Source organism: Centruroides sculpturatus, unplaced genomic scaffold, assembly GCF_000671375.1.
Source record: "Centruroides sculpturatus isolate CEXI.00-Female unplaced genomic scaffold, Cexi_2.0 scaffold2664, whole genome shotgun sequence".
Classification (NCBI taxonomy): Eukaryota; Metazoa; Arthropoda; class Arachnida; order Scorpiones; family Buthidae; genus Centruroides; species Centruroides sculpturatus.
This window is the reverse complement of record NW_019386831.1, coordinates 1-12,244: the sequence shown is the minus strand read 5'-3', so window position 1 is coordinate 12,244 and position 12,244 is coordinate 1.

Sequence of the window (12,244 nt, the reverse complement as noted above, 5' to 3'; positions counted from 1 at the left end):
TGTATACTTTTATTTATATGTGAATTTGCAAACGGATTTAAGGAATCTCGGCCTTAGGAAATTGTCTTTTTTGCATAGATATACGCCTGGTCTGATAGAGATGGCCGGGCGTAAGATGTCAACCTATCGCGCTGGGGAAGTCCAGATCGAATGCGAACAGGTCGAAAAACTCTCTGAATTTTTTCGGAGGTGAGCCGTTCAGGTATATCGGGATTCATTCCTCACTAGTCGTGGATTAGATTTGACCGAACTTATAATGGGGTTGATGAAAAGGTCCTTTAAATGCTCATAGGGATGAAAAATTAAAATAAATTCCAAAAATTTTTTAGAATGAATAATAATTTAATAATCTTTCTTGATAGTTCTCTTCGGAGTTCTGTATTCCCTCATAGAATATCAAATAATGTTTGTTTGAAGTAAATTACATTTAATGGGAAGTAAAAAATGCACAATAACTTAGTTAATTATGCAGTTTTTAACCATATATCCTTGTATAATTTCTTTTATACAATAAACATTTTGACTACTTTTTACTTTGCATTTTCATTTATACATCTATATATTTCCGTTATATTTCTATCACAGATTGAAGTGAACGAACATAATATTTTCTTATGGCATTATAGATCTTTGAAATTTAGACTAAACGGAATAAAACATTGACATAATTTCATAAGAATTCGAAAAAACGAGTAAAGATTATCTTTCATAAAATTTGATTTTATTTGCACTTATTTCTGTTGTAAGCTGAAAGTCTTTCTCTACCTAAGATTAATATCGTGTTTTTGAAATAATATAATTTTAATTTGTTTTTGATGTTAAAATTGATTTTTAAAAGAACACTACTTGAAAGAAAAGGTTGCTTTTTTCATGCTTTGTCTATAGTGAGACGTAACCATAAAACGGTATTTAAAAGACGAAGTGTCGTTATTTCATATGTAGGGCATAGTCGCTCAGAAATATTGTGAGTTATTAAAGGTATTTGGGTTTTAGATTCTACTTCTACTTCGAATCCTTCTAAGACAGTAGATAGCCGAAGAGGTCAAGACGGGATCGAATCCGAGAAAAATTCCTATAAATTTTTTACTGATTATCTGACTGAAATGTGTTGTGCTCTATTTGTTTGTGGCAACGCAACACTCTGCGATGCCTTCCAAGAGGTCTTTTTAAGGAAAATTAATCCCCATTTAGACGTTACAGACGTGGAGAAAACCCGGAAAACTCCACGTGGCCAGCCCGTCCTTGCGAGGCGCGAACCCACGAACCGAACTCACAGTGTTCAGCGAACGAAGACTGCTTGGCCACTGGTGGGCGCGTGTTGTGTTCTGTCTGTCACCATTAGAACGTCCTATTGTGAGCATGGACGAATGTATTGATACAATGGGGCTGAAAAGAAAAGGTTCTCTTAGTACCTACAGGATTAAGCAAAATTTTAACTATAAAAACTCTTGCACATTGTATGTAAAGAATACTGCTTAAAAATTTATATTATACGAGAAAAGAAAATTCTATATTTTTTCCAACAATTAATAAAAAAATGGAAGTAGGGTTTCTCATTTCCCGGTCTTTTGTTTGTCCCGGATCCCGGGATAAAAGTGAACGATTTCCCGGGATTCCGGGTTTCCGGAATATCTTAAAAATAATTAATTTTATCCCGGGATTCCGGGAAATCCCGGGATAAAATTAATTATTTTTAAGATATACAAAATATCTTGAAATCAAATGATATAATTATTTTTCATTTTTAAAGTAATTTAATACGTTCTGCAACTTCCAAAATCATATTAATTATGCTGTGTAAAAAATACATTAAAAATTACCTTCGAATTACATAGAAATTTTCACAAATAGAAAAAATCTATTAAAGTTTGCTAGAAACTGTATACAAAAACAACAACAACAACAACAATTAGAAATGTTTTGAATTGAGTTGAAAATTAAAAAAAAAAAAACTTAAATCAGACTTGTAACTTCAAGGGTAATTTTCGTTTTTTCTAAATACATACATAATATAAAATATTATTGTAAATTTTTATATAGGACTAGCTGTTACCAGCGGCTTTGCCCCATTTATATTTAGTATTTCAACAACCATAGTAATTGTTATATAAGACCTACCGCTGAGAATGATGACAATAGCCGAGAATCAAACGAACTACAGTAATACCCCGAACTTACGCGATAGGTGGGACCGAGCGATAACCGAGTAAGTCGAATTCGCGTAAGTCGGGGTATAATTTCGCAATTTTTGTAAAATCCAAGTCGGATGTATGTAAGCTAATAAATGTTCTCGTTAATCTTATCTCGTCATTTGATTCGTTCACGGTTACAAGAAATCACCACATACAGCCGATTGCAGAGACAAAGTTTAGAGGCCGAGGGCGGTTTACAAATCGGGTAGACCGCTGTTCAGAAAAATTTCATTGCAGAGACGGCGTTTCTCGCCTGCCACAATGTAGACAGCGATTAGAAACAAGTTATTTGACCTACTTTCTAGACTCACTCGACAGCAGGTTCAGAGGGCTTTTCAATTCGAGTGGTAGCTTTGTTCGTGGAAAGTTTAGATAAAAACAGATATCGTTCCTTCGATAAATGTTGTAAACGGTACGAAACGACAAAATTATTCATTCATTAATTGCTCGGCGCAAAAACAACAAAATTAAATACTTTAAATTTGTTTTAAATGTTCCAATTTCAATATTCAAATGGATGAAGACTTAAAACTTCAATTTAATTTAAATCAGACGCATTTATTTACAATTCGAGTATCGTGTCGGTTATAAAACGTTAATGCATTTCCGAGTCATTGTACTGTTAAACAAAAGAGACAATTTTAATAATTACAGAAATATGTTTATAGATATAAAAAAATGTAATATTAATAATAAAATATTTAAAATTATTCATTTCGACAGTAATAAGATGTCGAAATCCTTAAAAATCTATTCCGAAGACGAATTTCGAATTCGGTATAAATTTTCTAAATATGGATTTGTTCATATTTTAAATCGTATTAGCGACGAAATTAAATATCGAAATGGAAAAGGATTGTCATTATTTGCCGAACAGTGATTTTGACGGCCTTAAGATTTTATTTCTGGAAGCTTTCGGAATATAGCTGACGACCATTTCTGACGTCACGAAGAAATAACCCGATTGGCCGAACGACTCCTAAAACAGGGGAGTAATAGCGAAGTAAGTAAGAACCAATGTTTTGCCGAAGTTCGTTTAGAGAACGGTCAGAAATAGACGATCGTCGTCTTTGCAACGCATTTTAAACTGCGGTCCAGCCAGCCAACGGCTATAGGCCGTTCTGTTGATAAACGTCGTTTAATGTAAACTCTGTCTCTGCAATCGGCCGTTCGTCTTTTAAACGACGTTTTCTGATTACGACTTACTATAGACAAAGCATGAAAAAAGCAATTTTTTCAAGTGTTCTTTTAAAAACCAATTTTAACATCAAAAACAAATTAAAGTTATATTATTTCAAAAACACAATATTAATCTTAGGTGGAAAAAGACTTTCAACTCAAACTATTCAATAATTTGACTTTTGACAACAGAAATAAGTGCAAATAAAATCAAATTTAATGAAAGATAATCTTTACTCGTTTCTTCGAATTCGTGTGAAATTATGACAATGTTTCATTCCGTTTAGTCTAAATTTCAAAGATTTATAATGCCATAAGAAAATATTATGTTGGTTCACTTCAATCTGTGATAAAAATATAACGGAAATATATACATGTATAAATGAAAATGCAAAGTAAAAAGTAGTCAAAATGTTTATTGTATAAAAGAAATTATACAAGGATATATGGTGTTTTCTTATATGATTAGCAGCACCTTTTGTGTGAGTAATTCATAAAATGATCTAAAAATAGTTGTTGCTACACATGTTCTATAAAGAGAAAAAACCTAAATCAGTTTTAGAATTTTTTTAATCGTTAACGATAAAACGAAATTCGGTTTTATTATTAGAAATTGAATCATTGATACAATAGCATATTCTAATTATAGCCACATTGATATTCTGATAGAAGTTGCACAATATAATTACTGTATTATATAAATACGTGATATATAAATAAAAATGTCCTTCGTTTATTACGTATTCTATACAAATTGAGATACACAATTTAATGTAATACTTAATAAATAAGATACAAATTTCTGTAATATATTACTAATGTAGTTTCAGGGATCAATGAAGTATCGTATGAATTGGTTTATTTGGTAGTGTGCCTGCCACAGGACTGATAAAACTGCTACATCATTTCTAATACATCAAATGGATTCCAGCCAAAAATAAAAAGTAAAAAAAGTGAAGTTTACTTTTTATCATATAAAAATAAAAATAGAAAATTTTATAACTCCTTTGTTTTTTTTTTTTTTTATTAGATTTATGTAATGAACTGTTATTGGCAACAATGTTAAAATTTTAATCTTGCACAATGTTTATCAGTTAGATATAAGTTATTACGAACCTTATTCTATTAATAATATTTATTTATTTATGAATAATTCGAAACGACTGAGATTTGTGGAGCATTTTCTTCCAGATTTTATTCGTTTTTGATTTTTATAATTAAATTATTTAAGAATAAACTTTTTTTCTTTATAATCAATATCTTTCATTATGTACTGTTGCTAAATTGATCCTTTATTCGTAAGAAAATATTGATTTTTGAGTTCTTATTTTAAACTCTCCAGTTTCTCTTCTCAAATTGTATAAATTATACCTTATTCTAGCAATTACTAAGCTTTGTATTAAGAAAATAGGAATAAAAATATATAATCTTTTAAAAAATGCTTTGATATTTCTTATTATATTTTTTGTTTTTTCAGAAAAATAAACAAAGTATGTTTGTTTTTAATAAATTGTTCTACATTTATTGTGAAATGTTAGTTAAATTTATTTGTATTTTTTTTTTCTAAAATGTTAATTAAAATGTGTTAGTTATTGTAATCTTCTTTAAAACATTTAAAATATTTACATTAAATAATATGTGTTGTGTAATATATTGATTCTCAAACATTTTTACAGGTACAAATTAATTTTGCAAACTCATGCCTTATTTATTTATTTTTAACAATATGCATTTCATGTTATTTATTTATTAAAAGTCTATGACATTTTATCAGGACATCTGATTCATGTGGATAAGATTTCAATAAGCAACGAGAAATTATTTATTGTGAGATCGTAACAATGCCGGGCTGCAATTTTTAATCATATTTTAAATTTATTTCATTTAAAATATATGCTCTCCTCCTCAAATTAGTAACATCTTGCCCCTGTACTTTCCTTTAACAATAGAGTTGTGCATATCATCTATTAATTGTTTTCAGGGAAAACTTTTTGAATTGAAATAACGTGACTTTCAGAGCAAATCGGAAGTTTATATATAGTCAATCGAGATCTCCTGCCCCTAAGATTTCCATATCTGCTCTCGAATTTCTTCTATCTAATTCCGTTCTCGAGATTAAGGAAAGACGGACGGACTGACAACAGTGGTAATTTATAGGTCTACAATTTTTTTCAAATTGCAGCCCATTAAGTTATTAAATTTAAGCGTAAAGCTTTACAGCTTACTAGTGGTCGAGGGGATAAAACTACTTAACATTGGTAGTTGATCGCGGGTTCACACCGTAACAACGGGCTAGCCACGTGCAATTTTCCGGGTTTTCTTCATATGTCTAAACCTAAATAGAGACCAGTTTCCCAGAAGTCCTTCCGGGATGCATTACTCCTTAGCAAGATCGCTCATGTGTTGCTTTGCCTTATTCTATCAATCCAATCCATAAAACGTTATAATGAATATTATCAAAAACTGCTTAAATTTTACACTGAAATTAGGTATTGACTGTGAATAATTCCAAAAATGTTTAAGCTCTATTTTTTTAAATATTTATCTAATCAGGCCTAATTATAAAAATGTTTCCAGCAAAGAGAAATGAATACATAATTTCAAAAGGAGAAAAAATATTTGAANAAAAATGTTTCCAGCAAAGAGAAATGAATACATAATTTCAAAAGGAGAAAAAATATTTGAATATTTATACTGAATTTTTAACTGAAATTTAAAATTAAAATTATTTCTGATGGTAATAGCTCTACGAATAAATATAAGATTAATGAATTTTGATATAATAATCATATATTTTGAATTTTTAAAAATATATTTACATCATTATAATTTTATAACAATACAATTTTTACCGAATAGCTAAATAAAATGTTACTGTTTATTATTTATTATATATTTCACGATTGAAAAATTGAGAGAGGAAAGTATTTCTGTAAAATTTAAATACAATACAGTATACAAATTAATATATCTAAAAATGTAATTTTATTATGTAATTTTCAATTAGATATTAATTAATAAATTGTGTATTGATTAATATCTAATTGATTATTATTAAATTGTTTTAATAATAGATATTAATTATGTTTTATTGAAAATTATTCAATCATCTATTAAATTTCTAAAATATTTTTGAAAATTTATGAAAAGGTAAAGCAGTTTATTTATAAATTATGTCAAAATTGTTAGTATTAATAGAAATAGCAATTGCAAGTTATAATATTTCCTTACTTTCTTCTAATATATATTCATTGAAAAGAGTGTTAAATTCTTAATTAATAAGGATAAAAATGAAAAGTAAAATTGGGGTAAGATGACTTACAAATTTTCTTTTGGAATTTCCCATTGACCAAAGAAAGAAAATCTTAATTCTTTTATTTGAACGAATCTTGTTTATTAAATCATAGTTATTACTATGCGGTTAGTGTATCTACCAAATGTATCAGTAATGAGTCTTATGGTTTGTATTATTTATTTAGTGCATAATTATAAAAGACAATTGCAAATATTGAATTTATGTTTTATAATATACAAGAAAATGGAATAATAATACAAAAAATTACGTATTCACTATTGTTAACAAGGTGTAACTGTCCATCAATGGCCGAGTGGATAAAACCACTAAATCCTTCGTAATTGGTATTGGGCCCTCTGATGGATGGGTTGTCCATGTGGAGTTTCCCGGATTTTTCACATGTATAACACATAAATAAGTTTCCTATAGAAAGTCGTCCCGAGAAGACCCTTCTTGGCAAATCGTTTGTGTTGCGTTGCCTTATCCCATCAATCTAATTTAATTCAGACATAACTCATTTTTAAAATGAATGTTTTTAAATATATAAAAGCATATAACGAAAATTTAATTCATATTAATTAGAAAAATATCTTGTAAATTATTTTGGTACTATTATTTTTTGTTTGAATAGTAAAAACTCAAGTTTTCCAAAGAAAAAGTTTAAAACTTTTTGTAAAAGTTTACGAAAAATAAAATAAAAATTTTCTAAATAAAACAGGCCTACATGAGGAAAACTTCATAGAATGCCTATTTCAAAATTTTATAATAATTCCGTGACTTATCCGTGAGTTATGCTTTATTTTTTCTAACTTCTGCATATTAATTGCGAATAGTATAGAGTTTTCTAGAGATTGTCATGAAAACTATTGAAACGTTTATGTCATGAGAAAAATCCATATAATATCACACAATTATGTCATTAATTGTATTCACATTTTGTCATATCTGTTTGAACAAAGAAACTTCTATTAATGACATAATCAATCTGAACTTTGTTATATATACTAGGTGCTGGATATGAAAATTGTGAGATTTGAGAGACAAGTCCATGCATACGATCTTTAGAAGAGTGGATTAAATATATACATATACTGTATATACTTTTTCACAATGAAGTTTATTAATTTTTACAATATAGGAATATACAGTAACATAACACAGCCGACTAAGGAGGAACTGAATAGCTAAAAAAATAAATACTGTATGTTATATACTACATACTGTTTTATTAACGTTCTCTAGTTCTTTTCAGTTAGTGGTTAAATCCTAAAGTCCTTTCTTTGTGGATCGCACAACCTTGTTCATAAATCATTTTTATTCTAATAGAATATTAATATAATAGTATCAGATGGAAATTTAAAAAAGTGAGAATGAGTTTGTTTCCTGAAGAAATTGTATTTGTTCACATCAGGCTAAGTGGACTACTTCAATTTTACATTAAGATTGGACTTTTCTATCAGCAGGTCTGCAAGCATTGCTGGAGAATGAATTCGGATTTCTCACGAGATTCTATATCCATGGTTTTTATATGAAAACTATGTAAGTTTTTCAAATAACATACAAATTTAATAGGAATGTTAATGTTTGTTGATCATAAATAATATATCAATACAAGATTAAGTTTATAAAAAAAGAGACAAAATGTTAGAAAACATTAAAGGATTTTTGAATTTGTTATTTTATTTTTCATCTTTATTTATTAGAATATGCTATAGTATATATACTGTATATTCATATTCTGTAGCATATTTTAATATATATATATATGTATTCAGAATATGCTACAGAATATGAATATTCTGTAGCATATTCTGTATTGATATATTATATATGATCAACAAACATTAACATTCCTATTAAATTTGTATGTTGTTTGAAAAACTTGCATAGTTTTCATATAAAAACCATGGCTATAGAATCTCGTTATATATATATATAACATTCTAGAAACGACAAAGTATATTGCATGAAAAGAATTAGCTTCCGAACTGTATCGATTTTCTTGGATATTATCCTATTTGATTGTAAATGAATTCAATAAACGACACCCATGACGTATCGTAAAAAATGATCGAATTTCGCTTTCATGTAGCTAAGAATATGTTGTTAATTATTCATTACAGTTTAATATCCTTTCTTTAAAAGTTCTTGATTAAAAAAAGATATTAATAATTTCCATCAGCTTTGAAAATAACCTATTTAATATCGGTACTTTATTTCATGTATAAACATAACTATTATGAAGCATAGTTCCATAATAGTTTTCAGTCCGTATTCTTTATTTCTTCAGTAGACTTGAAGTTTCGGAAAATCTCACGGTAATAATAGCGAAAGAACTACTACAAGTTTTTTAAATGTAATTTCCATCATTTCCAGTCTGAGTGGCTGCAAATTTTTCTATATTACTGAATAATTCAAAAATGAAATGGTTTCGTGAATAATTGTTTATAATATAAATAATTTAGATTAATAGATTAATATAATAATTATTTGTAAGTTGAATTATTCTGATCAATGCTTTGGAAATATAGTTAATTAAAATTGTAATAAGAATTTTTGGAATAATTGCATATTTGGGTACATAAATGAAATTGTGTATGTATTGTTATATTAAAAATATGTACACATATATATAATACAATATATAAACGTGTATAAATTGATGTTAAAAAATTATTCTTGTAATTTAAAAAAACTCATATTTGTTCGTGTTTTATTATTTGATAAAATAGAAATACGCTTTAAAATCAAGGGTTTAGTTGAAATTATGCCTAGGTGAGTTTAATGGTGTTTTTTTTTTATTTTGGTAAAGGATTTATTTTTATTATACTGCCTAAATTGTATTTTATCGACTCATTGCCATGACAACGGCATGCTATTTATTCAACGTCATCTAAATTCATAATCGATCGAAAAATTACTAAAATCTGTTAATTTTGTTCAATTACATTCATGAATAACATACCGATATCAATAATGATGACAAAAAGATAGGTATATTTTAAACATCTTCAATCTTAATAATACAAGTATTTTTCCTTATATTTAAGGATAAAACTATAAAAGTTTTTTAAGCAAGTTTGAAACTTCTAATGATGATATTTCGTATTATTTTTAAACGAGAATGGTATTTAGCAATCAGTTGTTTATAAAAAGAAAATGTCATGGGTGGTATAAAGCAGGATTTTTTTAAACGTTTATTTCACAATTGTATAAAACATTACAAAATCGATTTTTAAATGTAATCACAATAAAAATATTTTATATTCTTACAGGAAAATATTTCAAAATTTATGTAAGGATTTCCAAGGTATGCACGTTGATCGTTTTGGAACTTTTTTAAAATGTAATTTCCCTTTAATTATATATTTTCAAGTTTGTTAAAGGAAATTTTATTATAGAAAAATTCAATTCGTTCCCTTTTTATGCATTCTCGATACATGAAAAAATCTGAAGTCATCAAAGTAAATTATAAGTATCGTTCTTGCACGCAATTAATTTAACAGCGGAGTACACTTTTGAATCGTTTAAAATAGGTTCTACAACTGTTTACGCCAAGTTTAGAATTTAATGTCTGCCAAAACTTTTTATAAAATAATAATAAAAAATAATAGGACATTATGATAAATTTATTTTCTGCTCACGTTTTAAATATAAACAGAGTACTTAAGGTAGTCCGTTTATGTATACTCGTAGTTGTTTGTTATGCTAATGACTACGTAGGATATATCGAATATATATATTTAAAAATAACAGAACTGTATCAAATTTTAATTCAACATACAACTTAATTATTGAAATATGAAGTTATTTTTAATACATGATATTTTTAAATTTTATAATAAGTATAAAACAATTATATATATTATCTACATTACATGAACTTGTTTTCATTGATCCACTCTAGCTGTAAATTCAATACTTTTTTTTCAATGTTTTACATATTTTCAAACATTTCTAAAGAATTTCAATCGTTGTTTCTTAAGAAATTAATTAATTTATAGGCCTAATTTATATAAAAACAATTTTTATTTCGCGAATTTATTTCTGTTATCTTCGAAAATTGGGTTCTTTTTATTACACTTTTACACGATTTCTTCAAACAATTTTTCTAAGCTGTAAATTATTTCTAAAATAGATCAGCTTATTATTTTTGGAGTCAATTGTAACATTAAAATTATCGTAAATTAATAATTGCAAATTGTCTCCTCATTAATTTAGCATTAAAACTTTTTGCTATAATAGTTTTTTTAATTTAGGATCATAGAAAGATTAAATGAATTCTGAATAAATAAGGCTGTTTAAATATATATATATATAATATCGATATATTTTGTTCGATATCGTTCAATACGTTTAGATATATTTTTTTCTTTTTTTTTTAGCCTTGACTAATGGGATTCGGATACGACGTTAAGTATCACTAATGACTGAACTTATGCAAGACTTCGTTTTCCTTGTAAATTTAGAGGTTATTAAAAGTATAATCTATTGTTTGTTTTAATCATTTTAAAAATGTGTAGAGTATATTATATTGTTAAAGGTTTATTTTGAAAACTTTTAAAGTACTCTTGAAACTTTAAATTACAATTTAATTACACTATGAAAATCAATATAATTATTTCCTGAATTACATGATAAATTTTCTGGATTTGTTTCAAATCGTTGTTTTATCGCTTGGCTGCTAGTAGCAAAATTAATTTGGGGAGAATTTCATTTTAAATATTCACCTGCTTCCGTTTAATGAAGATGTACTGTACATTGCGGAATTTCAATATAACGCATTATACTAATCTGTACCTAAACTTTTAGCAGTATGAAGTTTCGCAATAACGAATAAATGTGTGTATAATGTCATTTATTTCATATTTTAGCGATTTCAGATAGACACGATACTACAAATTTCCCATAAGAAATCATTAATACAATTAATAAAAATGTATTTATTATTAAATTTTATGCATCGATTTATCAATGCGTAAAAATTCTATATGCGTAATCAATTTTTCTATTTATATTGTTTTTGTGATTGATTTTCACATTTATGCGCTAGTTTGATGAAGATTTGTGTCTGAGAATACGTTATTATTTTCAAAATTCCTGAAAATACTTACCAAGTTCCATCTAATGAACGAATTTCGAAGAAAAGATTACGTTACTGTAGGGGATTAGTATATTCGAACTGTGAATTTAGGATATAAAAATTTAAGTTAAATCTTATTTATTACCGTAATTGTTTTCCAAGAAATTTCTGCAAAACTTTATTAAGCCTTTATTAGAGCTTTCCAGACGTTGAGTGTATCTCGGGCCATTTACCATTGAAAGCCCCCCCCCCGATGTATTCAAAACAAAACAGTTTTAAGAAATTGTGTTATACTTTTTAAACAAAATTTAATAAAGAATAGAAATTTTTCTTATAAATAACTGGCAATAAATGTTTTTATTTCCCCGTAAATATGAAGCCTAAGCCAAATGGCCCTTACTGACTTCCCGTAAGAGGCGTAATCTTTCTTGATTCAGTTACAATCTTCTGTATTGTGTAAACCTAGATTCCTATTAATATCATCTATAATTAATT